The sequence below is a fragment of the Phyllobates terribilis genome, unplaced genomic scaffold (genome assembly GCF_046119375.1).
Source record: "Phyllobates terribilis strain yellow unplaced genomic scaffold, ASM4611937v1 Scaffold_2__4_contigs__length_985480577, whole genome shotgun sequence".
NCBI classification, from domain to species: Eukaryota; Metazoa; Chordata; class Amphibia; order Anura; family Dendrobatidae; genus Phyllobates; species Phyllobates terribilis.
The window spans coordinates 479,030,666-479,053,630 of NW_027362762.1; positions in this window are offsets into that span (position 1 = coordinate 479,030,666).

Sequence of the window (22,965 nt, forward strand, 5' to 3'; positions counted from 1 at the left end):
ATACTTTGTCATTCTCATATTCCCTTTTGATTTATCCCCTGGACCAGTCTAATACATGCTTTCAGACCTAATGGGAGAGGGATCTGGGCCTCACCTTGATGAGGGATCAGTCTTCACCCGGACACATAAATCAACTATCAGCATTCAATCTCAGGAGGCCAGCAAACTACTATCTCGGTGGTATCGGGTACACTCTATATTTCCAGATGCCAATCCCATGTGTTGGAGATGCGGGGAAGAAAAGGGTGACCATAGTTTCTGGTCTTGCAAACTTCTTTCTCCTTTCTGGGAAAAAGTAAAACTAGTGATTCGTAAATTCACTGATCTTTTTTCAGACCTTGATCCAGCTCTCGTCCTTCTCCATCACAGTGATATCCCCTTACAAACTTCTAAAACCTTGATACTGAGACATTTGATTAAGTTTCCTAGAGCGTGCATTCCTTTGTTATGGTAAAGTGACACCTCTCCAACAATCTCGCTCAGGTTTTCCAAAATAAATGAGATTATGCTAATGGAGGAGCTCACGTCCACGATGAATAATTCAGAACTTTGGGGTCATTATAACAGTCCTTATCTATGAACCAATCCAATATTTACAGCCAGAACAGTTTATCTTTCTCCCACAGTAATTGCTCAGCTTAACGTTACCTGTCTCGTCTAATGCATTATTTCTGTGTCCTAATGTGTATGAATATATGAGACTCTTCAGATATTGGGTTATACTAGCCTGATGTAGAGACCTGAGTAGTCTCGAAAGGTTGCAATCTGTTGCCATCTTTTCAGTTAGCCATTAAAAAGGTATCAACCACTGAGGACTCTGAAATCTAAATATAATTCCCATGACAAATTCTACAGAACATGGTTCTATTGGGTGGAGTATCAATTTTCTGCTGATTACCTCGACCTTATAGGGGAAAACTAAGTCCACACTTTAGGAGCCTCTATGCTGTTCCCCTCACCATCTTTCCCATACTTCCCTTCCCCCATCCCTCTTTGTCTTTTTGTATCTCTGTGTTTATGGTTTAGCTTTCTCTCTTGCTTTTCCTTTCTTATCCCTAATTATTAATTTACAGAAGTATGTAATAACTCAATGTTTAAGTTTGAGTCACTATGCAGGTAATATTCTATACCAAGTTGAACCAATGTGCAACCAGTAACTCTACCCTGGATTTTCGCAGAGGCGAAAATTGAAGTGGAGCCCCTTCACACAGCGCAATATAAATTTGCAGGGAATAAATGCAAATCTGTCATTGTTTACTGGGTTTGCTTTTACAGTATTCATTGTATATTAAAAATGATCTGTTAACATGATTCTCCAAGTCAATATGATTATGGTGATAAAAAAAAAAGCTTTCATCGATTTTTCTGTAAAAATAAATAAATAAATACATTTTAGTTTGTGATGATATTTTTAAGACCCATGATATTTTTAGTTTTTCTTCCATGTAACTGCATGAGGAATTCTTTTTTGTGTGGTGTGCTGACTTTTATATTCATACCAATTTGGGGTACACCCAATACTTTGATTACATTTTTTAAGGGAGGTGAAACAAAAAAAAAGTACAAATCTGGGGTTTTCTTTATTATATGGGTCAAGTAATCCTATATATTGATTTACTGAAAGTTTTACAGATGCAGCAATATCGTAGCATCAAAATAGACTTATTAAAAATGTCAATGTTTATTAGATAATATTAAAAAATGTGTAATCACAAAGGACAAACATGGACACACAAACAAAAAATAGATATCCCTAGGCAGCCCTACTTGCTGTATCTGCCCATCAGCGAGATTAGGGAGAATCAGGGGCTCACAGGGACAGCCACCAAGGAGCAGGGGCACCAATTATCGCATTACACATAGGGTATAAACCTCCGCTGCTAGGCAGATCCAGCAAGTAGTGCTGCCTAGGGATTGCCAGGGTAATATCTATTTTTTGTTTGTGTGTCTTTGTCCTTTGTGATTACACATTTTTTAGGTTTTTTTGATGCTATGTTTTCGTTCTTGGACTTTTGACTATTTGATGCTTTACTCCAGATGAAGCAATAACAAATATATATTTTTTTATTTTTCTTGTTGTTAATGAGGGAAAAGGGGAGGTATTGAATTGAATTTTTATTTCTTTACATATTTTTGAAAACTTTTTTTGACTTTATTCTTTATTTCTCTTAGTACACTTGAACCTGCAATCATATAATCAATTATACCACATATCTCAGTATTGCAGTTTATACAACAAATCACAGTCTCCTATGTTGCTCAGCCTGAGGCTGAGCTTCACAGGAGAGCCAAAATAGCAGTGACAAGGGATTTCAAATACAAAGGTTTATTGCTCCTAACTTAAATACACAAGTAGTAATCCTTAAAGGGAACCTGTCATGCCCTGTCTACTATATAAACTGCCCCAATTGCGTTGTTAGTGATGCAATGTGCATCACTACCACGCTTTTTCATTTAAATTGGCGCTAATATAATGAGTATACAGCACTTTATATACTTATATCATACCTGCTCCTTTAGTCATAAGGGTGTGATCCTCGCATTCAGTCAGGGCTGGCATCGCCCACGCATTTGAATTCTGCTCCTGGCCCGCGCTGCAAGTATGGGGCGCTTGCGCTTGTAAGTATGGGGCACTTGCGCAGTATGACCTGAACAGCCAGCAAAGATTGCAGCACTGGGAGACACGCATGCGCTGTGACCAGTGGCTCCCCGCGAGTGCACAGCGAAGCTGTGTAGTTCCCAGCTTCACTGTGTGCGGCCGGAACTACACAGCCTCATTGCGCACACGCGGGGAGCCGCTCGTCACAGCGCATGCGTGTCTCCCAGTGCTGCAATCTTTGCTGGCTGTTCAGGTCATACTGCGCAAGCGCCCCATACTTACAGCGCGAGCCAGGAGCAGAACTCAAATGCGTGGGCAACGCCACCCCTGACTGAATGCGAGGATCACACCCCTATGACTGAATGAGCAGGTATGATAAGTGTATAAAGTGCTGTATACTCATTATATTAGCGCCAATTTAAATGAAAAAAGCGTGTTAGCGATGCCCATTTCATCATTAACGACGCAATTGGGGCAGTTTACATAGTAGACAGGAAATGACAGGATCCCTTTAACTTGTCAGACAACATTCTAAGTTATTAACATAACCATGTAGCACATCAACCGAAAAGTTATGGATTGCTAAATATGTACAGAATCACAACCAAAAACTATACAGGAATACAGTACCAGAGCCACCATCAGCATATAAATATATTTATTTTACTTACTTATATAGCGCCATTAATTCCACAGCGTTTTACAGACATTATCGGCACTGTCCCCATTGGGGCTCACAATATAGATTCCCTAGTTACGGTGTGTGTCCTGAGGAAGAAGTCTGGAATGACTTTGAAACGTGTTAACTAAAGAACCTGAAATAAAAAATCCTTTATTATACTTCCATTTGGATCTTCATTGCCTACCAGCAGCGCAGATAAATCACATTTGGCTCCTTTTTTTTCTCTTACCTGGTCGGAAGACTTGTGGATCTGCAGCAGCTGTTTTCATGCCCATTCATGGTTGTGTGTCACACAACCTTATCATGTTAGCATATCCTTTATTTGCATAATTGTTATTCTCAGATAAGACCCTATTTGTGCTTTTCTTGCTCCTAGTTTCTACTATAATCTAGATTCCCTATCAGTATGTCTTTGGAGTATGGGAGAAAATTGGAGTACCAGGAGGAAAGCCACACAAACACGGGGAGAACATACAAACTCCTTGCAGATGTGGGATTTGAACCCAGGACCCCAGCGCTGCAAGGCTGCTGTGCTAACCACTGAGTCACTATGCTGCCCTCAATATATCATCAGAACCACCTTCAGTATATAAATAGATAATCAGAAACATCATTAGTACATGAATGAAGCATCAGAACCACCATCAGTTCATGAATATAGCACAAGAGCCATCATCAGTACATGGATAAAAACAAGAAGCACCATCAGTACATGAAAATATCACCAGAACCATTGTCAGTACATGAATACAGCACCAGAAATATCATTGGTACATTGGTACCAGAACCAACATCAGTAAATGAATACAGTACCAGAGGCACCTTAAGTGTATGAACACAGCACAAGAACTTTTGAGAATATTTGGATACAGCACCAGTAGCACCATCAGTACGATAACACATAACCAGAACCACCATCATTACATTAATATAGCACCAGAACCATCATATGTACATGAATACATTACCAAAATTATCATCAGTACATGAATACAGGACCAGAATCATTTTCAATACACAAGTACAGCAATAGAATCACCATGAAAACAAATATATTACCAGAACCATCATCAGTACATAATTTAAGCATCAGTGCATGAATTCATCAAAAGAACCATCAGTTATGAACTGAAAAATGTGATCAGAACCAATAACAGTACAGGAATACAGCTCGAGAACCATCATCAGTGCATGAATGCAAAACAAGGGCCAACATAAGTACAGAAATAAAGCACCAGACTGACCATCAGTAGATAAAAACAGTACCAAAACCACCATCAGTACATGAATCCAGCTCCAGAACCACAATCAGTACATAAATACAGCACCTGACCCACAATCAATACATAAATACTGCACCAGAACCACCATGAACATGAATACACGAACGAGCAAAAGGGTACCAATGTATTAAACTTTTGACTTTCAGGCACCATATCTCACCATCCACTACTGCTTGTATTGATAGACTACCATCATTTTATAAACACTCATCTTGGCTATCTCATACATAAATTTGACTTGCAAATATTTAGCATATGATTAGTTATGCAGATTCTTGTCATGTCACTGCATTGTTACTGTTTTGCTCCTGGTGGTGGAAAAATCTTTTTCTTCCTGTATACAACATGTTCTCACATTCCCTAATAGCTCAGTGTGTTATTAGGTTGATTCCCCAGTGAAAGTCACTGATTCAAGTTGAGGAGCAGCCATGAAGAAGATTTCTCAGGAAAAGAGAAAAAGCATCATCCAGCTCGTCGATAGAGGTCTCTTGGCAAGAAAATTGCAGAACCACTATCAGTACATAAATACTTCACAAGAAACATCATCAGAGCATGAATTGAATACAGCATCATAACCATCATGAGTACATGAATACTGCACTATAACCATAATCAATATACAAATACATCATCAGAACTGCCATCAATACATGAATGCAGCACCAAAGCCACCTACAGTACATGAACACAGCACCATAAGCACCATAAGCACCATCACTACATGAATACTTCACCATAACCACCATCAGTATATGAATACAGCACCAGAATCACCATTAGTATATAAATTTATCACCATAACCACCGTCAGTACAGAATAAGGCACCACAATAATCATCAGTACATGAATACCTTTATCGGCATTAATGTTTCCGGGCATTAGTTTCGTTCTCTTCTGCCTCCTCCTGCACTGCACTTTATATACTATTTATTATAAATATCGACCATCCTTAAGCCCTGCAAATATATATATATATATGTGTGTATGATAGCCTCTGGATAACGTTTAAAAGTCAATATGGATCGCCTATTAGAACTGTGTGCTTGATAGATAAGTAAACGCCTAGAGACTGCTCCTTTTAAACTTGGTTGTTTCTTCTATGTGCCTTTGAACTTTAGTTTCAAAACAAGTTTTGTTTTATGAAACATTGAAAAGGGCAGCATAGTGGTTCAAGTTTTAGCACTGTAGCCTTACAGTTATGAGGTCCTTGTTTCAAATCCCACCAGGGCAACATCTGCAAAGTGTTTGTATGTTCTCATGTTTGTGTAGGTTTCATCCCACACTCTAAAGCATATTAATAGAGAATTTAGATCTTTAGCCCCAATGGGGACAGTGATAAATTCTGTAAAATGCTGTGAAAATTAAAGGTGTTATATAAAGAATAAAAAAAAAAGATAAGATGTAATTACTTCTCCCTGCCTAATGTTTTCTTTTTTTTTATAATTAAAATAACTTGTTTCTTGAGGTTATAAATTTGAAATAACAGGCAGATGTGATGACATCACAGAGCAAATGACTTCATAGACATCACATTACATCACAATTGCTATGGAATGTACTAAATTCTGCACTGACGCCATTTGTGCTACTAGAACTTGACAGCTACAAAGGTAAGAGTTCAGGTTGGTAGCTCTCTCTTTATAAGGGCTTTATAAAGATAGTGTTCTCCTTTATAAGGGGAAAATGTCATGGATTGCTATAACCATTCTATAATAAAAAGACATTTCTAGGAATTGTTCCTCAATCTGATTCTAGGGAAAGTGTGCACATTAGGGTGCTGTAATTTTGTCCCGTACAAAAGAACAATAAATGCCATGGGGGAGCATGGCTTTACAGAGGCTGTCCAATGTAGATAACCCCTTCCCTAAATAAAAATACATCAGCATCAATTGTTTTCATAGCAATATATCAACAAAGTGACTGCACATGCTTGGTAACAGTATTCAGATGTTAGGTAATGTGATACTATCTGAATATCAAGCATATCCAAATCATGAGAGGTCCGCAACACATTGGTTAACTAAATAGTTGGGTAAGAACATTGGGTGCGGTTGTCTATTACTTCGATTTGAGGATGGCCGTTATAGTGTTCACTCAGATCAACTAAATAATATACATAACTATAAAAATAATAAAGATGTTCAGCAATTTCATTCATGATGACCGATATAAGCACAGCCGTGGCCAAACGTCAACAGGCCGTATTAAAATTAATTTCTTTGGGGAATCGAAGCCACACAGCGCAGGAGATCTGGAATGCCATCAAGCAGCAGAGCGACGTGTGGTTTGTGCCAGCGAATCTCCAGCCAGGCATGGTAGTGTTTGACAATGGCCGAAATCTAGTGGCAGCTCTGGGCCTAGGCAACCTCACTCACATCCCATGTCTGGCACATGTGCTTAACTTGGTCGTGCAGAGTTTTTTGAGGGACTATCCGGATCTTGATGCACTGCTTCACAAGGTCCGCATAGAGTGCGCTCACTTGCGCCGTTCCAGCAACGCAAGATCACGCATTGCTGCTCTGCAGCGCCGATTACGTCTTCTGGAACATCGCATCATAAGTGACCTACCCACCAGGTGGAATTCAACGTTACATATGTTGGAGAGGTTGTGTGAGCAGCAGGCAGCAGTAATGGAGTACCAGCTGCAGCAGGCGCAAACAAGTCGCAGTGCGCGCCGTTCACACTTCACCACCACTGAGTGGGCCTCTATGAAGGACATATGAAGGACATTTGCCACGTTTTGCGTGCCTTCGATTATTCCACGCGGATGGCGAGTGCAGATGAGGCACTAGTCAGCATGACTATCCCCCTTATCTGCCTGCTTGAAAAAACACTGCAAGCACTAAGGGACGAGGTTTTGGAAGAGGTGGAGGATGAGGAGTCACAAATGCCATCTGCTTCTCTACAGTCTGCGCAACATGGTTCCTCACAAAGGCCTAGGCAGGGGACACTTTGTGAGGAGGATGAGGAGGAGTCAATGGATGAGGAAGACATCTGTCCAGAGGAGGGAGGTATACAATGCTCTAGTAGTCAGTATCTAGAGCGAGGGTGGGGTGATGCAGAGCAGGCAGAGATCATGCCTGAAGCAGGGAACAGCGTTTCTTGGCCAGTTGGCAGTCTGCAGCACATGGTTGATTTCATGCTGCAGTGCCTGAGAAACGACCGCCGCATCGCCCACATTCTCAACACGGCTGATTATTGGGTGTCCACCCTCCTAGATCCTCGCTACCGGGACAACTTACAAAGCCTCATAACACCATTGAACCGGGAGCGGAAAATGCGGGAGTACCAAGACGCACTGGTGCATTCCATCATGTTCTCCATTCCAACCGAGAGCAGTGCTGCTAGTGCTTTACAAAGCAGCTCAGTGTGTCGAGGCAGTGGAGGAAGCTCTGCACAAAGAGGGAGCAGAAGCAGCGCCTCAGCACAAGGCAAGACCAGTATGGCCGAAATGTGGCAAAGTTTTGTGTCCCCGCCGCCACAAATGTCTACACCATCACAGACGGCTCCAGTCAGCAGGAGGCAACGTTTCCGTCAGATGGTGACAGACTACATGTCTTGCCCTCTCAGTGTACTCCCAGACGGCTCTTCTCCCTTCAAGTTTTGGGTCTGTAAGCTGGATACACGGCCAGAGCTTAGTCAGTATGCATTGGAGATGCTAGCTTGCCCTGCTGCTAGTGTATTATCGGAACGCGTCTTTAGTGCCGCAGGTGGTGTACTAACAGACCGTCGCATGCGACTATCCTTCGATAACGTTGACCGGCTTACTTTTCTCAAAATGAACAAGGCCTGGATCTCTCATGAATTTGCCAGTCCTCTTCCAGAATAAATAATTGGTTGGCAACAGTATCCAGGTCTCCTGTTGTGTTCATGTTTCTACCACCTGAACTGTAATACCTGAGCTCCAACACCGCCAGTTGGCGCTCGGAAGTGCTGTCTGCACAGTCAACACTTGCTGCCATGTTATTGGGGTTCAGTAACGTCAGCTGTTCCCCTGCTGTGCGGATGGCAATTTCTCCTGCTCTGTCCACATTCACACTACTACAGATTTTAAAGTTGCTCCAATTACACCTCTGGCTCCTCTGTTTTCAGTATTATCCCTGAGCTCCAACACCGCCAGTTGGCGCTCGGAAGTGCCGTTTGCACAGTCAACACTTGCTGCCATGTTATTGGGGTTCAGTAACGTCAGCTGTTCCCCTGCTGTGCGGACGGCAATTTCTCCTGCTCTGTCCACATTCACACTACTACAGATTTTAAAATTGCTCCAATTACGCCTCTGGCTCCACTCTGTTTTTAGTATTTACCCTGGGTTCCAGCACCGCCAGCTGTTTCCCAGCAGTGTCTTTGGCACGGGTACTCCCTCCTGCCCAGCCTGGTTCCAGCATGTCAGCTGTTTCCGGGTAGTGTCAACATCACTTTGCCTCCAATGCGTTGTCCTGTCATGTTTCGGTCGGGTTAGCCGACTCTATGGTGCCTGCAGTTTAAGTGACTCCCATGTGGGCTGCGGGATCTGGCAATGAAGGCTGGTTCCATAGTGCCAATAAGACAAGCACCCCCTGTAGGACTGTGGGTTCGGTAACTGCGGCCGGCTCGCGGCCTTGCAACTTTTTTTTACATGGGTACCTTCTGCTACCCATCCGGGTTCCAGTACCGTCAGCTGGTTCTCGGCAGTGCCTTTGGCTTAGGTGCCTCCTTCTCGTTATCCAAGTTCCACCAACGTCTGCTGGTCCTTGGTAGTGCTTTCTGGCACAGGTACCTCCTGCTTAGTAACCGAATTCCAGTACCGTCAGCTGGTCTTCGGTAGTTCCATTGGCTCTTGTACCTTCTGCTACCCATCCGGGTTCCAGTATCGTCAGCTGGTCCTCGGTAGTTCCATTTGCTCTTGTACCTTCTACTACCCATCCGGGTTCCAGTACAGTCAGCTGGTTCTCGGGAGTGCATTTGGCTTAGGTGCCTCCTTCTCGGTATCCAAGTTCCACCAACGTCTGATGATCCTTGGTAGTGCTTTCTGGCACAGGTACCTCCTGCTTAGTAACCGAGTTCCAGTACCGTCAGCTGGTCTTCGGTAGTTCCATTGGCTCTTGTACCTTCTGCTACCCATCCGGGTTCCAGTACCGTCAGCTGGTTCTCGGTAGTTCCATTTGCTCTTGTACCTTCTGCTACCCATCCGGGTTCCAGTACCGTCAGCTGGTTCTCGGCTGTGTCTTTGGCACGGGTACTCCCTCCTGCCCAGCCTGGTTCCAGCACGCCAGCTGTTTCCGGGTAGTGTCAACGTCACTTTGCCTCCAATGCGTTGTCCTGTCGTGTTGTGGTCGGGTTAGCCGACTCTATGGTGCCTGCAGTTTAGGTGACTCCTATGTGGGCTGCGGGATCAGGCAAAGAAGGCTGGTTCCATAGTGCCAATAGGACAAGCACCCCCTTGTAGGACTGTGGGTTTTGGTAACTGCGGCCAGCTCGCGGCCTTGCAACTTTTTTTTACATGGGTACCTTCTGCTACCCATCCGGGTTCCAGTACCGTCAGCTGGTTCTCGGCAGTGCCTTTGGCTTAGGTGCCTCCTTCTTGGTATCCAAGTTCCACCAACGTCTGCTGGTCCTTGGTAGTGCTTTCTGGCACAGGTACCTCCTGCTTAGTAACCGAGTTCCAGTACTGTCAGCTGGTCCTCGGTAGTTCCATTGGCTATTGTACCTTCTGCTACCCATCCGGGTTCCAGTACCATCAGCTGGTTCTCGGCAGTTCCTCAGCCTTCTTGTACCTGCTGCTACATTTCCAAGTTCAAGCTTTTTGAAATGGTTCTTGGTAATCACTCTGGATCTCCCTGACGAGGACTCTGAAGACGAGGACCCTGAAGACCACCCCGAATAAGACGAGGACCCTGAAGACGAGGACCCTGAAGACGAGGACCCTGAAGACGAGGACCCTGAAGACCAACCCGATGAAGACGAGGACCCCGAAGACGAGGACCCTGAAGACGACCCCGAAGAAGACGAGGACCCCGAAGACGACGACCCTGAACACGAGGACCCTGAAGACCACCCCGAAGAAGACGAGGACCCCGAAGACGACGACCCTGAAGACAACGACCCTGAAGACAACGACCCTGATGACCACCCCGAAAACCAAGAAAATGACCCTGAAGAAGTTGACCAAGAGGACAAAGAAGAAGAAGACAACCACCAAGATACAGAAGAACAAGAGACAGAAAACCAAGAAGCAGAAGTACAAGAAGCTGCAGAACAAAAAGCGGAAGAACATTAAGCATAAGACTAAAAATCAGAGCAAAAGATAATATCTAAATTATAAGCAGAAGATGACTAAGCAGTGTATGGGGGTGAGTCCGTTTCTCCTCGTGGTGCCCCTGGAAAAGACCTGCTGCTGCAGGCCAAACTGAACGCGGACAAATCCTGTTGTAAATCTTTTGTGACGGGCAGAACAAAAGGTGTAATGTTCAAACTTTTATAGATAACAACTACAGGAATGCCTGTCACAAATAAGAGTATGATGAAGAAGAAGAATATGAAGAAGATGAAGTAGAATATGAAGAAGAATAATAGTTGAATAAGAAGAATATGAAGAATGTAAAAAAAAAGAATAATACGAAGAAGGTGAAGAAGAAGAAGATGAAGAAGGTGAAGAAGAAGTTGATGAAAAAGATGCTGATGCTGAGGATGATGAAGGAGAAAGAGTGGGAGAAGTAAAAAAGAAGGTGAAGAGCATGGAAGTAGTGAAACATAAATATCTGACAAAATATAAAAATACTTAACATAGTCAATATTTCCGTAACTCCGAACGTCTTAAAAAAAATATTAATTCCTGCTATTCCATTTGATTGGGCTAAACCTCTATGCCTTTATTGTCTCCCCCAATACATTCTACATTATTCTTAGTTGTTTTCCTTCATGTAGAATTAACCTACAAGGAAAGAAAGGGTTTATTTTCATTCCAATATTTCTGTCCCATTGACTTGCATTGGTTTCCGGTATCGGAATCGGCGATATCCGATACTTTTTGGGTATCGGTCCGATCCAATCCGATCCGATATTTCCCGATATCGGAAGGTATCGTTCAACACTAGTCATGGGAACTCAGTCTTGCAGCATGGACGTTGTGAGGCACCAGGCCGCCTGCCCTACTGATGCATTATCGCTGTGGCGGTGGTTATCCCACAACGCCGCTCCATTAAGGCAACAAAGGTTAAGAACCACTGAGAGGTTTGCCGTGGCATGGCAGTGGGCTTCATACAGTCTGATCAGACTGTTAAACTAAGAACCTCATGTTCAGTTATATATATATTTTTTCCTAGTGGCATTAGATCCATGGATGTATTTTTGGGACGTGCAGTCCATGCTCTTTTTTCAGTGTATTAAAAACTTATGAAGTTAATGAGCAGACAGTTGTACTGAAGTGTAACTTTGGTTGGGGGTGTCACACTGCCCAAGTACTGAGGGGCTGTAGTGGTCAATGAAATTCCATGAATGCCTGGAACCGCTGGCCTAAACACAGCCTTGGGAAACATATACTGCCTGTCCGTGACAGCAACAGTGGTGATAATTGTACCAACCCTATACTTTGAAACAAGTTAGTAGGACACACAAATAGGTACAATTGTACAAATATGTCAAAAAAAGTTAATTGGTTAAGAGTCTCCTGTGAGAAAGATGGGCAAAATCTCTTATAGCCTATGCCCCCAAATCAAAACCCACAGAGCAAGAGGAAAAGAAACACTGGTAAGAAATCTCTCTTGTGCTGCTTTTGTTCATCCTGTAGTTCATCCTGTTCGGAATGCTTTGCCAAAGGAACCAAGGCTGCTGTTAATGCCCACTTCTTCATCACCTGATATGGAAAAATCCATCAAAGATTCGGTCTTAACAGGTGATTTCAATAAAAGGAAAATTAAGAAACATCAATAAAGAAAAGATATAAAAGAAATATGTACAGTCATGGCCAAAAGTATTGAGAATGAGACAAATAGTAATTTTTCCAAAGTTTACTGCTTCATTTTTTGTAATGGCAATTTGCATATACTCCTGAATGTCAAAGAGTGATCAGCTTAACAGCAATTGCTGTACTTGCAAAGTCAATATTTGCCCAGAAAATGAACTTTAACCCCCAAAACACATTTCAACATCATTGCAGTCCTGCCTTAAAAGGAGCAGCTAACATCGTTTTAGTGATTGATCCATTAACACAGGTGTGGGTGTTGATGAGGACAGGGCTGGCGATCAATCAGTCATGATTAAGTAAGAATGACATCACTGGACACTTTAAAAGGAGGCTGGTTCTTGGTATCATTGTTTCTCTTCAGTTAACCATGGTTATCTCTAAAGAAACACGTGCAGCCATCATTGCACTGCACAAAAATGGCATAACAGGGAAGAGTATCGCAGCTACAAAGATTGCACCTCAGTCAACAATCTATCGCATCATCAAGAACTTCAAGGAGAGAGCTTCCATTGTTGTCAAAAAGGCTCCAGGGCGCCCAAGAAAGACCAGCAAGCGCCAGGACCGTATCTTAAAACTGTTTCAGCTGCGGGATGGGACTACCAGCAGTGCCGAGCTTGCTCAGGAATGGCAGCAGGCTGGTGTGAGTGCTTCTGCACGCACTGTGAGGCAGAGACTCTTTGAGCAAGGGCTGGTTTCAAGGAGGGCAGCAAAGAAGCCACTTCTCACCAGAAAAAGCATCAGGGACCGACTGATATTCTGCAAAAGGTACAGGGAGTGGACTGCTGAGGACTGGGGCAAAGTCATTTTCTCTGATGAATCCCCTTTTCGATTGTTTAGGACATCTGGAAAACAGCTTATTCGGAGAAGAAGAGGTGAGCGCTACCACCAGTCTTGTCTCATGCCAACTGTAAAGCATCCTGAAACCATTCATGTGTGGGGTTGCTTCTCAGCCAAGGGAATCGGCTCACTCACAGTCTTGCCTAAAAACACAGCCATGAATAAAGAATGGTACCAGAATGTCCTCCAAGAGCAACTTCTCCCAACCGTCCAAGAGCAGTTTGGCACCCAATAATGCCTTTTCCAGCATGATGGAGCACCTTGCCATAAAGCAAAGGTGATAACTAAATGGCTCATGGAACAAAACATAGAGATTTTGGGCCCATGGCCTGGAAACTCCCCAGATCTTAATCCCATTGAGAACTTGTGGTCAATCATCAAGAGACGGGTGGACAAACAAAAACCAACAAATTCTGGCAAAATGCAAGCATTGATTATGCAAGAATGGACTGCTATCAGTCAGGATTTGGTCCAAAAGTTGATTGAGAGCATGCCAGGGAGAATTACAGAGGTCTTGAAGAAGAAGGGGCAACACTGCAAATATTGACTTGCTGCATTAACTCATTCTAACTGTCAATATAACCTATTGGTACTCATAATATGATTGCAATTATATTTCTGCATGTGATATAAACATCAGACAAACACTAATAAAAACCAGAGGCCAGCAGATCATGTGAAAATATCATTTTGGTGTCATTCTCAAAACTTTTGGCCATGACTGTATATGGGACCCTTATGAACATGAGAAAGGGATCTGTCCTGTTCCAACTAAATGCAGTATTTAAATCAAAATTCTGGCTCAGAGCCATGCAGCTTCAACACATACCCAGACCAAAGAATGTTGAAAATTAGTAAAAATTAAACAATTCATATGTAAAACATGAACAATTGTTAGTTTTCCAAGATAATTCTGGCATAGGAGACCTTCAGGCATCTTGTTTCTTTGAGTATATTGTTAGGATAATCGTAATTCTGTGCTCCCACCTGGGAATGGAGCAGGTCCAGTACTACACTACTCCAGTCAGAGGTGCCGCCATTGTCCTGACCCTGGAGGCAGAGCTACTATGCGTGCACGGAGACTGTCCCAAACTAATGGAGCATCGCGTTCTGGTGTTGTAGGATGTGTGAGGACATGGGATGCCATATCTCACACTGATTTCCCCGGTTGCCAGGCAACGCAGGACAATGTTTTGTCTTGCACTAAGCAGTGTTGGAATTATGTTCATTCTGCTGTGCAAGCTAGAAGGGAGTGGCTTTCTGGGGATGATTGGGAGGCATTCACCACCTGATCATTAGATGGGCTATTTAATCCTGCTCCCTGCTCAGTGCTTTGCTGTTTATTGCAGTTCCTATGTGCTGTGGTGGTGAGTGGTGCTTCGATTAGTATTGCTATCTTTTCATGTGGTTTTCTCATTTTCTCTTCAGCTTTCACTTCCTGGGGTTCTTGCAGAGGTACTCACCTAGTTCTTGACTAGGCACCAGCCGCGTCACCAAACGCCAGCTGTCCGGCGACAGTGGGCCTGGGAAAGTTCCCCTTCTGGGAGCTGGGTGAAGAGTATTCCTGGCCCTCAAGGGCTCGCCTAGCTGGGCAGCTTGTGCCAAGTGCGTCTGTGGCTGCGCCTTTGCTGGTTTGGTTGCAGTCTTGCTGGGTTCCTCTGCAAAGTGCATAAGACATATTTTATCTATAGAACATCTTACAAAACATTCTAACAATATCTGATGGCTTAGCCTTGGTTACTTTTATCTGAAATGGAGCATGATTTTATAAACCTAAAACATAGATGGCAGACAACAAGTAATATAACATATTGGAAAATTGTGAATTATAACAGCTGTTGATTATTTTCTTTATTAACCAGTACTTGAATAGAGCACCAGAACATGACTGTTGTCATGTTGTACATGACTACAACACCAAAACCACCATCATTACATAAAACATCACCAGAACAGTTTTAAGTACATAAGTACAGCACAAGAACCACAATCAATATATGAATACATCACCAGAACTACTATCAGTGCTTGAATACTTCACTAGTACTACCATCAGTACTTCAATACATCACCAGAACTACCATCAGTGCATGAATACATTGGCAGAACTATGATCAATACATAAATACATTACCAGAACTACGATCAGTACACAAATACAGCACCAGAACCACCATCAGTACATGAATACATACCTGTCATCAGTATGTGAACACAGCACCAGTAAATAAATATAACACCAAAACCATTATCAGTACATGAAAAATTAATTTGTATGGCTATTAGTTGTGCTCTGCTCCACCTCCTCCTGCACTGCATTTTATATACTGATTATTATGTTAATGAACTATTGACAAGCTGTGCATATATAATGTATCATTAATAGGCTCTGGATAGCGATTAAAGACCATTACAGATCACCTATTAGAACTGTGTGCTTAACAGACGTGCAAGTGCTTAGAGCTTGCTGCTCCTTTACTTCAAAACCAAAAACAAGAAATGTGCTAGGACCAAAGGTAAAGTACAAAAGATTAAAGATTATCTACTTTCAATCTTTTTTACGTGTAATTATCTTTGGTCCTAGCACATTTCTTGTTTTTGTTTTTTTTATATATTATGGTGCTAAGTGGGACATTATGCCCTTACCCGGGTTGGCATATTGGTGATATGTCCTTTCTGACTTAGCTGTGTCTTGTAAGTGATCTTGACTTTTATTTTGAAATAAATGTTTTATAATCTGAAACTTAAAAAAAGGCAGCACGGTGGCTCAGTGGTAAGGATTGTAGTCTTTCAGTGTTGAGGTACATTTCCCTCCAAAGATAAACATCTGAAAGCAGTTTGTATGTTCTTAACATGTTTGTGTGGTCTTCCTCAGGGTAATTTGGTTTCCTCCCACATTCCAAAGACATACTGATTTAGATTTTGAGTCCCAAAAGTGATAGTGATGATGATGATGTCTGTAAAACGCTTTTGAAGTTAATTACACTCTGTAAGCAAGTAAAATAAATAAAATAAATAATTGGATTTCATATCCCCCTCCCCCTTTAATAATTAAATCAACTTTTTCTTGAGTTTTTAAATTTGAAACAGTTGCAATTATAATGACATCACAGGGCACATAACATCATAAACATTGCATGACGTCACAATTGTTGTATAATGTACACAGTTCAGCCCATGAGCCATCTTGTGTCATTAGGGCCACTAACAGTACATAAATACAGAACCACCATCAGTATATGAATACAATACCAGAACCCCCATTAGTCCACAAATATAACACCAATACTTGCATACACCATCGCCACCACCACCATGATCATCACTACAGGAATACATCATCAGAACCATCATCATTAAAAGGTTACAGCACAGAATCATCGTCAACACAGGAATATAGCACCAGAGCCATCACTGAAAACATGATTACAGCACCAAAACCAGCATCAGTACATGAATACATCTTCAAAACCAACATCAGTACATTAATGCATTACCAGAACCATGATCAGTACATGAATACAACACAAGAGCCATCATCAATACATGTGTGCATCATCAAGCTGAGTACAGCAATCAAATGGAATTTTAGGTCAGCTCCTGCCAAAAAAAGTCATGGCTGAAAGTGTTGGCACCCTTGAAATTATTGCAATTATACATGTTTTATTCTACATGTGTTTATTTCCTTTGTGTGAATTGGAGCAACACAAAAAAAACTGAGATAAAAAGCCCTACATACAGTATAATGGGCCTACATATAGTATACTGGGCCCCACACCTCACCACACTGTATAATGAATCACCCCCACCAGCCCTCCAAACAGTATAATAGCCCCCACACAGCCCTCCACACAGTATGATAGACCCCACACTGTATAATTGCTTGCATACAGTATAATGACCCCCACGTAGCCCTCCATAAAGTATATAGGCTCCCACGCAGCCCTCCAAATATTACAATGGCCCCCACATAGCCCTCCCAATATTATAATGGCCCACACATATAGCCCTCTAAATATTATTATAGTCCCCAGTTAGCCTTCCATAAAGGATAATGGGACCCCTAGTCCATCATATAATATACAGCACCCCATAATCCTCCGTATAGTATACTGCACCCCATAGTACTCTAAATAGTAATATTCACACAAATAGTCCTCCATATACTATAATGCAGCCACTTTAGTCTTTCATATAGTATAATGCACCTCATAGTCCTCAATAGAGTATAATGCACAACCCATAGCCCTCCATAAAGTATAATGCAGTCCCCATAGTCCTCCATACAGTATACTGCACTCTCCAAAGTCATCCATATAGTATAATGCACCCCTCATAGTCTTCCATATGGTATAATACACCCCCTCCGCCTTACAGTATTATGGCCATCAAAATGAACTTACTAATTTAAAAAAGAAATGAACAATACTCACTTCTCCTCCGTCCCCAGCTGCTCTGGTCTCTGCAGCAAGCGTTCTGATGTGCCGCACATCTCAGCTCAGTAGTGAGTGACGTCATTGCACCCACTGTGCTGAAACGTTACTGAGGAAGAATGATGGAGGAGGAAGCGTCAGCTGACGCTCCTTCTTTCATCATTACTTTCAACTGTATCAGCATCCAGGATGCCGATACAGTTGAACATGCGACGACAGGTGGGAGGGGGCCCAATATCGGTGCTTGTACCAGGCCCCTTGGCTCACAGGCCTCATAGCAGCGACGTGGCCTGCTGCCATTGGCGGAACACCACTGACACTAGTCCATTGATGCTTTGTTGGTCTTTAGAGCCTATTAAAGGGGTTTTTTGGTAGCAGTGTATTCCTGATTGATGGTTCAAACTGGGCACTCTCTGATACAGCAAAAAGTGGTGGGTTTTCCTTTGTAACAGTAGGAGCACAGGGGCACTAATTTACCAAAAATAGCTTTAATGTAATATTATAATGGAGCATAAAGTTTCTTATACTGTAGCTGTTCTCACATATACATTGCTCATTGGTGCATTAAAACTTGAGAGAGAAAAAACTGGTACATAATTTTGAAAGGGCCATATGTCAGGAACTTAATTGGATGAACCTGACTATTTGTAGGAAGAGATATATAGTACATCTTTTGACTAATATAATCGGTTTTTACAGTATATAAATTCTTTTAATAGGGTATTTCTAAAATACTAAAATAAAATATGTACACATTTGCAATGAAATAAAAATGACATTAATCAGCAATTATGTGAAATATTTTAGTTGTTGGTGTATAATACTTTTATGCTACACAATAGTCATTCTATCTCCTAACATTAAGCCCTCTGTAATTACATACACAAGACTTGCATGAGTTGGGATTAAGCACACCACACACCTTTGTGGTCACCTTTTCGAGTGAGCTGTCCCAACAAGAAATAGCCTTGCTCTTTCTAAAGAACGGCAGGTTACTGTGAATGGGTTGCACCTGTGAATGCTTAGCTAGGAAATGGTGACAGTGACGTCTCATTATGCCTATTTAGTGGCAAATATCACAAATTAACAGGATTACAAATAGATTGAATATTATGATAGTTTATAAAATCATTTTGAAAAGGAAATAGTCCAGAATTGTTTAAAGGCATAGTAATCTTAGTGTATGTAAACTTTTGACTTTGCAGTAAGTAATAAAAATGCCTTAAAACATTTTTAGATAGACAGATACAGAAAGATAGATATATATAAATATGTGAGTGGGATATATAATCAGTTCTTTGTGTGTTTAGCTTACTGTACATGTAATTTAGCAAAAAATAATATCTAGGGGTAATATTTCTCCTTGTGGAGAGTGATGTGTTAAGCACGTCAGGTGAGGAGACTTTTAAAGCAGCAATGCTCCTCTGGGAAATATGCAAATTATCTCTTCAGAGAGGAAGAGGGCTAGAACTCTAGTGCCAGCTACAGGAAGAAGTAATCCTAAAAATCAATAGTGACCCTTTAACGAGCCTTATCACATGACTGGTATTGGCTTTTATCCTAAGTCATGTGATAAGGCTCGTTAAAGAGTCACTATAGACTTTTAGGATTGTTACTTCCTGTAGGTGGCACTAGAGTTCTAGTTCTCTTCCTCTCTGAAGAGACAATTTGTAAAAAATAATTCCATTTCTGAAAAAAATAGCGTGGAATCCCCCTAAATTTTATTAACCAGCAGAGCGAAAGCAGACAGCTGGGGCTGATGTTTATAGTCTGGGAAGTGCGTAATAAACAAGGAGCTTCCCAGGCTATTAATATCAGCTCACAGCGGTATACTTAGACGTTACTGTTTAAAATGAGAGACCCCCAAAAAAATGACTTGGGGCCCCCCTATAATTAATAATTAACCAAGGCTAGGCAGACAGCTGCGGGCTGATATTAATAGGCTAGGAAGAGGCCATGGATATTGGCCTCCTCCAAGACTAAGCTCTCAGCCGCCCCAGAAAAGGCGCATCCATAAGATGCTTTGCCTTTGCTGGTTGTTAATTATAGGGGGGGACCATGATTTTTTGTGGAGGGTCCCCCATTTTAATAACCAGTAAAAGCTAAGTATACAGCTGTGAGCTGATATTAATAGCCTGGGAAGGTCAATGGGTATCACCCCCTTTCCAGGCTATAAGCATCTGCCCCTAGTTGTCTGCTTTCCCTCTGCTGGTTAATAAAATTTTGGGGGAGCCCACACCAAATTTTTCAGAATATATTTTTTTTGTACTAAAATACATGTACAGTAAGCTACACAAGCAAAACACTGATTATATATCTCAATCACATATTTATATCTATCTATCTATATGTATCTATCTATATCTATATATAAGTATATATATATATATATATATATATATATGTGATGAAGAATATTTCCTTGGAAAACTATGCGTTAAGGACCTTCCATGACGTCATTTAGTCATGGACAGGTCATGCGACCGCCGACGACAGCGGTCGAGTGACCTGTCACATGACTAAATGATGTCATGGAAGGTCCTTTCACACCACCGCGACCCATACAACAGACCGGACGCATCGCTGAGGAGGCCGGAGGCCATCGGAAGGTAAGTATAATCTTTATTTTTAATTTTAAATTCTTTTTTTAACAGGTACTCTGGTACCCGGGTCCGGAGGAGAGTCTCCTCTTCTCCAAACTCGGACATTGAACCGTGTGATATCCGCATGTGCAGATGCAGTGATGCGGATGTCACGCGGTCCAATGCAAGTCAATGGCGGCGATTATCATTGGGGACCATGAAGCACGTATTACCAAGCGTTTTTTAAGCCTTTTCGCTGCGGAAATTCCGCGGCAAAAACGCTTGAAAAACGCATAGTGGTCACGCAGCCTCAGGGTGGCGAGCAATGACTGCAGGTCAGCAGACTGACATTTTAGTACTAATCTCAGGCTACCGAGCTAGTCTCACCACTGGAAGAACTCACCGCGGCAGCCCTGCTCTGGGTGCTGAGAGGGAGAATTCTTCGAGCGGTGAGAAAATCTTGGCAGCCTGGTATTAGTAATACAATGTCCAGGTACTGACCTGTGCTCACCACCACTGTCACCACAGTTTTCACAGCACAGCAGTGTAATCATTCTGCTTCTGTGAACTGAACACTGACTCAGCTCTGTTCAGTCAGTGTAATGCCTCATTCAGACATCCCAGCATTACAGACATCTAAATAAGGCATTTCACTGACTGAACAAAACCACATATCTAAGCCCATCATGAGTAATGCAGCTGTGTATTCAAGCCCACCATGTGTGATGCAGTCCACTGAGCTATGTACCTAAGCACATTATGCATGGTGCAGTCTGCTGAGCAGTGCATCTAAGCCCCTCATATCTAATGCATTCCACTGAGTCATGTATCTAATTCTATCATGTGTAATGTGGCGCCCTGCTGCACACGGGTGCCACAGAACCCAGTAGGGTGCATGGATGGACTTCTCCACAAGAGGCCCTCACACATTCATACACCTCCACCCTACCACCTCAGACCACCAGAGGGAGCCCCATTAGGGATATATAAACTGGAGGGTGGAGTTAGGCAGCGGAGTCTCAGTCTGGGAGAGAGTGTTTTTAGAGTGAAGTCTAGTGTGCTCAGAGGGAGAGTAGCACGCAGGCTGCTGTGTGAGGCAAGTTCAGGCCTACAGCGCGCACTGAAGCCTAGTGAGGGCCCTGAGTGTGGCCGAAGGAGAGAGGGAAGAAGAAGCAACGAGGGGGCAGAGGAGCACACCAGGCTCACCCCGAACTATACACTGGACACCGGGTCCGTGCCTACAGGGTCCCTTTATACCCAGTAGGGACCATCGGATACCTGGAGGACTACAAGTCCCAGGTTGACCAACGCTGACTACCGTACCAGGGCTAGGAGTCCCGGAGGCCCCAGCATCCAGGGAGAGTGATCTCCAAGAGAAGGCCCTACCACCAGGTCAGCAGGTGCAAGTGAGAGAGAGACAGTAATTAAGCCAGGCCTAGTTCCAGGCAGGTCAGAAGCTTAGCAAGTGAAAGCAACGGATCAGGAGGCCCTATACTCGCTCACTGGGGAGAGTCCAGAAGTGCACCCTTCGTACCGAGTACCCTGGACCATTCCTGCATCTACACCAGTAAAGGTACCGAAGCGAACCCCCGTGTGAGTGTCTGTCATTTCTCCCTGAACCGTCCTGGCCGTCTCTCACCTGTACCACCATCCCTTTCCCCACGCTGCCCTGAGGCCCGCTCCACCTGTGGGGAGCCGTTCCATCATAAGCTGCCCTAAAATCTGCCTCAGAGGACTGTCGCAGCGCTGGTAGACCTTACCAGGCACCACAGGTGGCGTCACGAACTATTCCAAAACCCCATATAAACCCAAAACCCCCCTTTTCTTTTGGTTGACCACCCTGGGCCACGGACCAGGCCAGCCACCATGATATCCCCCACCGGCATCCATAGGCCCGGCTGCCGAGTACCCCACTGCCCCGGGGCCGCGTCATGTAATGTAATCTGCTGAGCCGTGTATCTAATCCCATCATGACACAGGCTGTGTATCTAATACTATCATGTGTGACAAAGTCTTCCGAGCTGCATATCTAATCCTATTGTGTGACACAGACTGTGTATCTAATCTTAACATGTGTGACAAAGTGAGCAAGGCAGTGCCAACTAACAGAATCGGCGCTGCCCATCATCCTTGGCGACACTGTCCACATGTCAGTATCACTTCCCAATTACCAACAAAATGTCTCTGCACTGTGATGCTAAACTTTATCCACCCTTCCTTATCCTTTTGCAGACACCCAGAGGGAGAGGCAAGGAGTGAGATCAGATCCTGCCCCCTTTTACTGCAGTCATAATGTGAGCCAACAGTATACTAGATTGTCATGGTAAATTTCACCAGTTGCTCCCTCTACTGTTTAAAAGTTGAAATTATCAAAACATTTTTAAATCACAGGTCAACAAAAAAATATTTTTTTTCTGGTGCCAAAGATATTTTAATGAATTTGGGGTATTTTTGGGGTGCTGATTCTGAATATGCTATCAGTTTTGCCAGATTGGCTCTAGTTTTTGAGATTTTTGGTATCTTATTTAAAGCACGTGTTGGTAAATGCGACGCGTCATCTCATTAATTTATTTAGATTAGTACTTGAACTGAGCAGTTCTCAATAT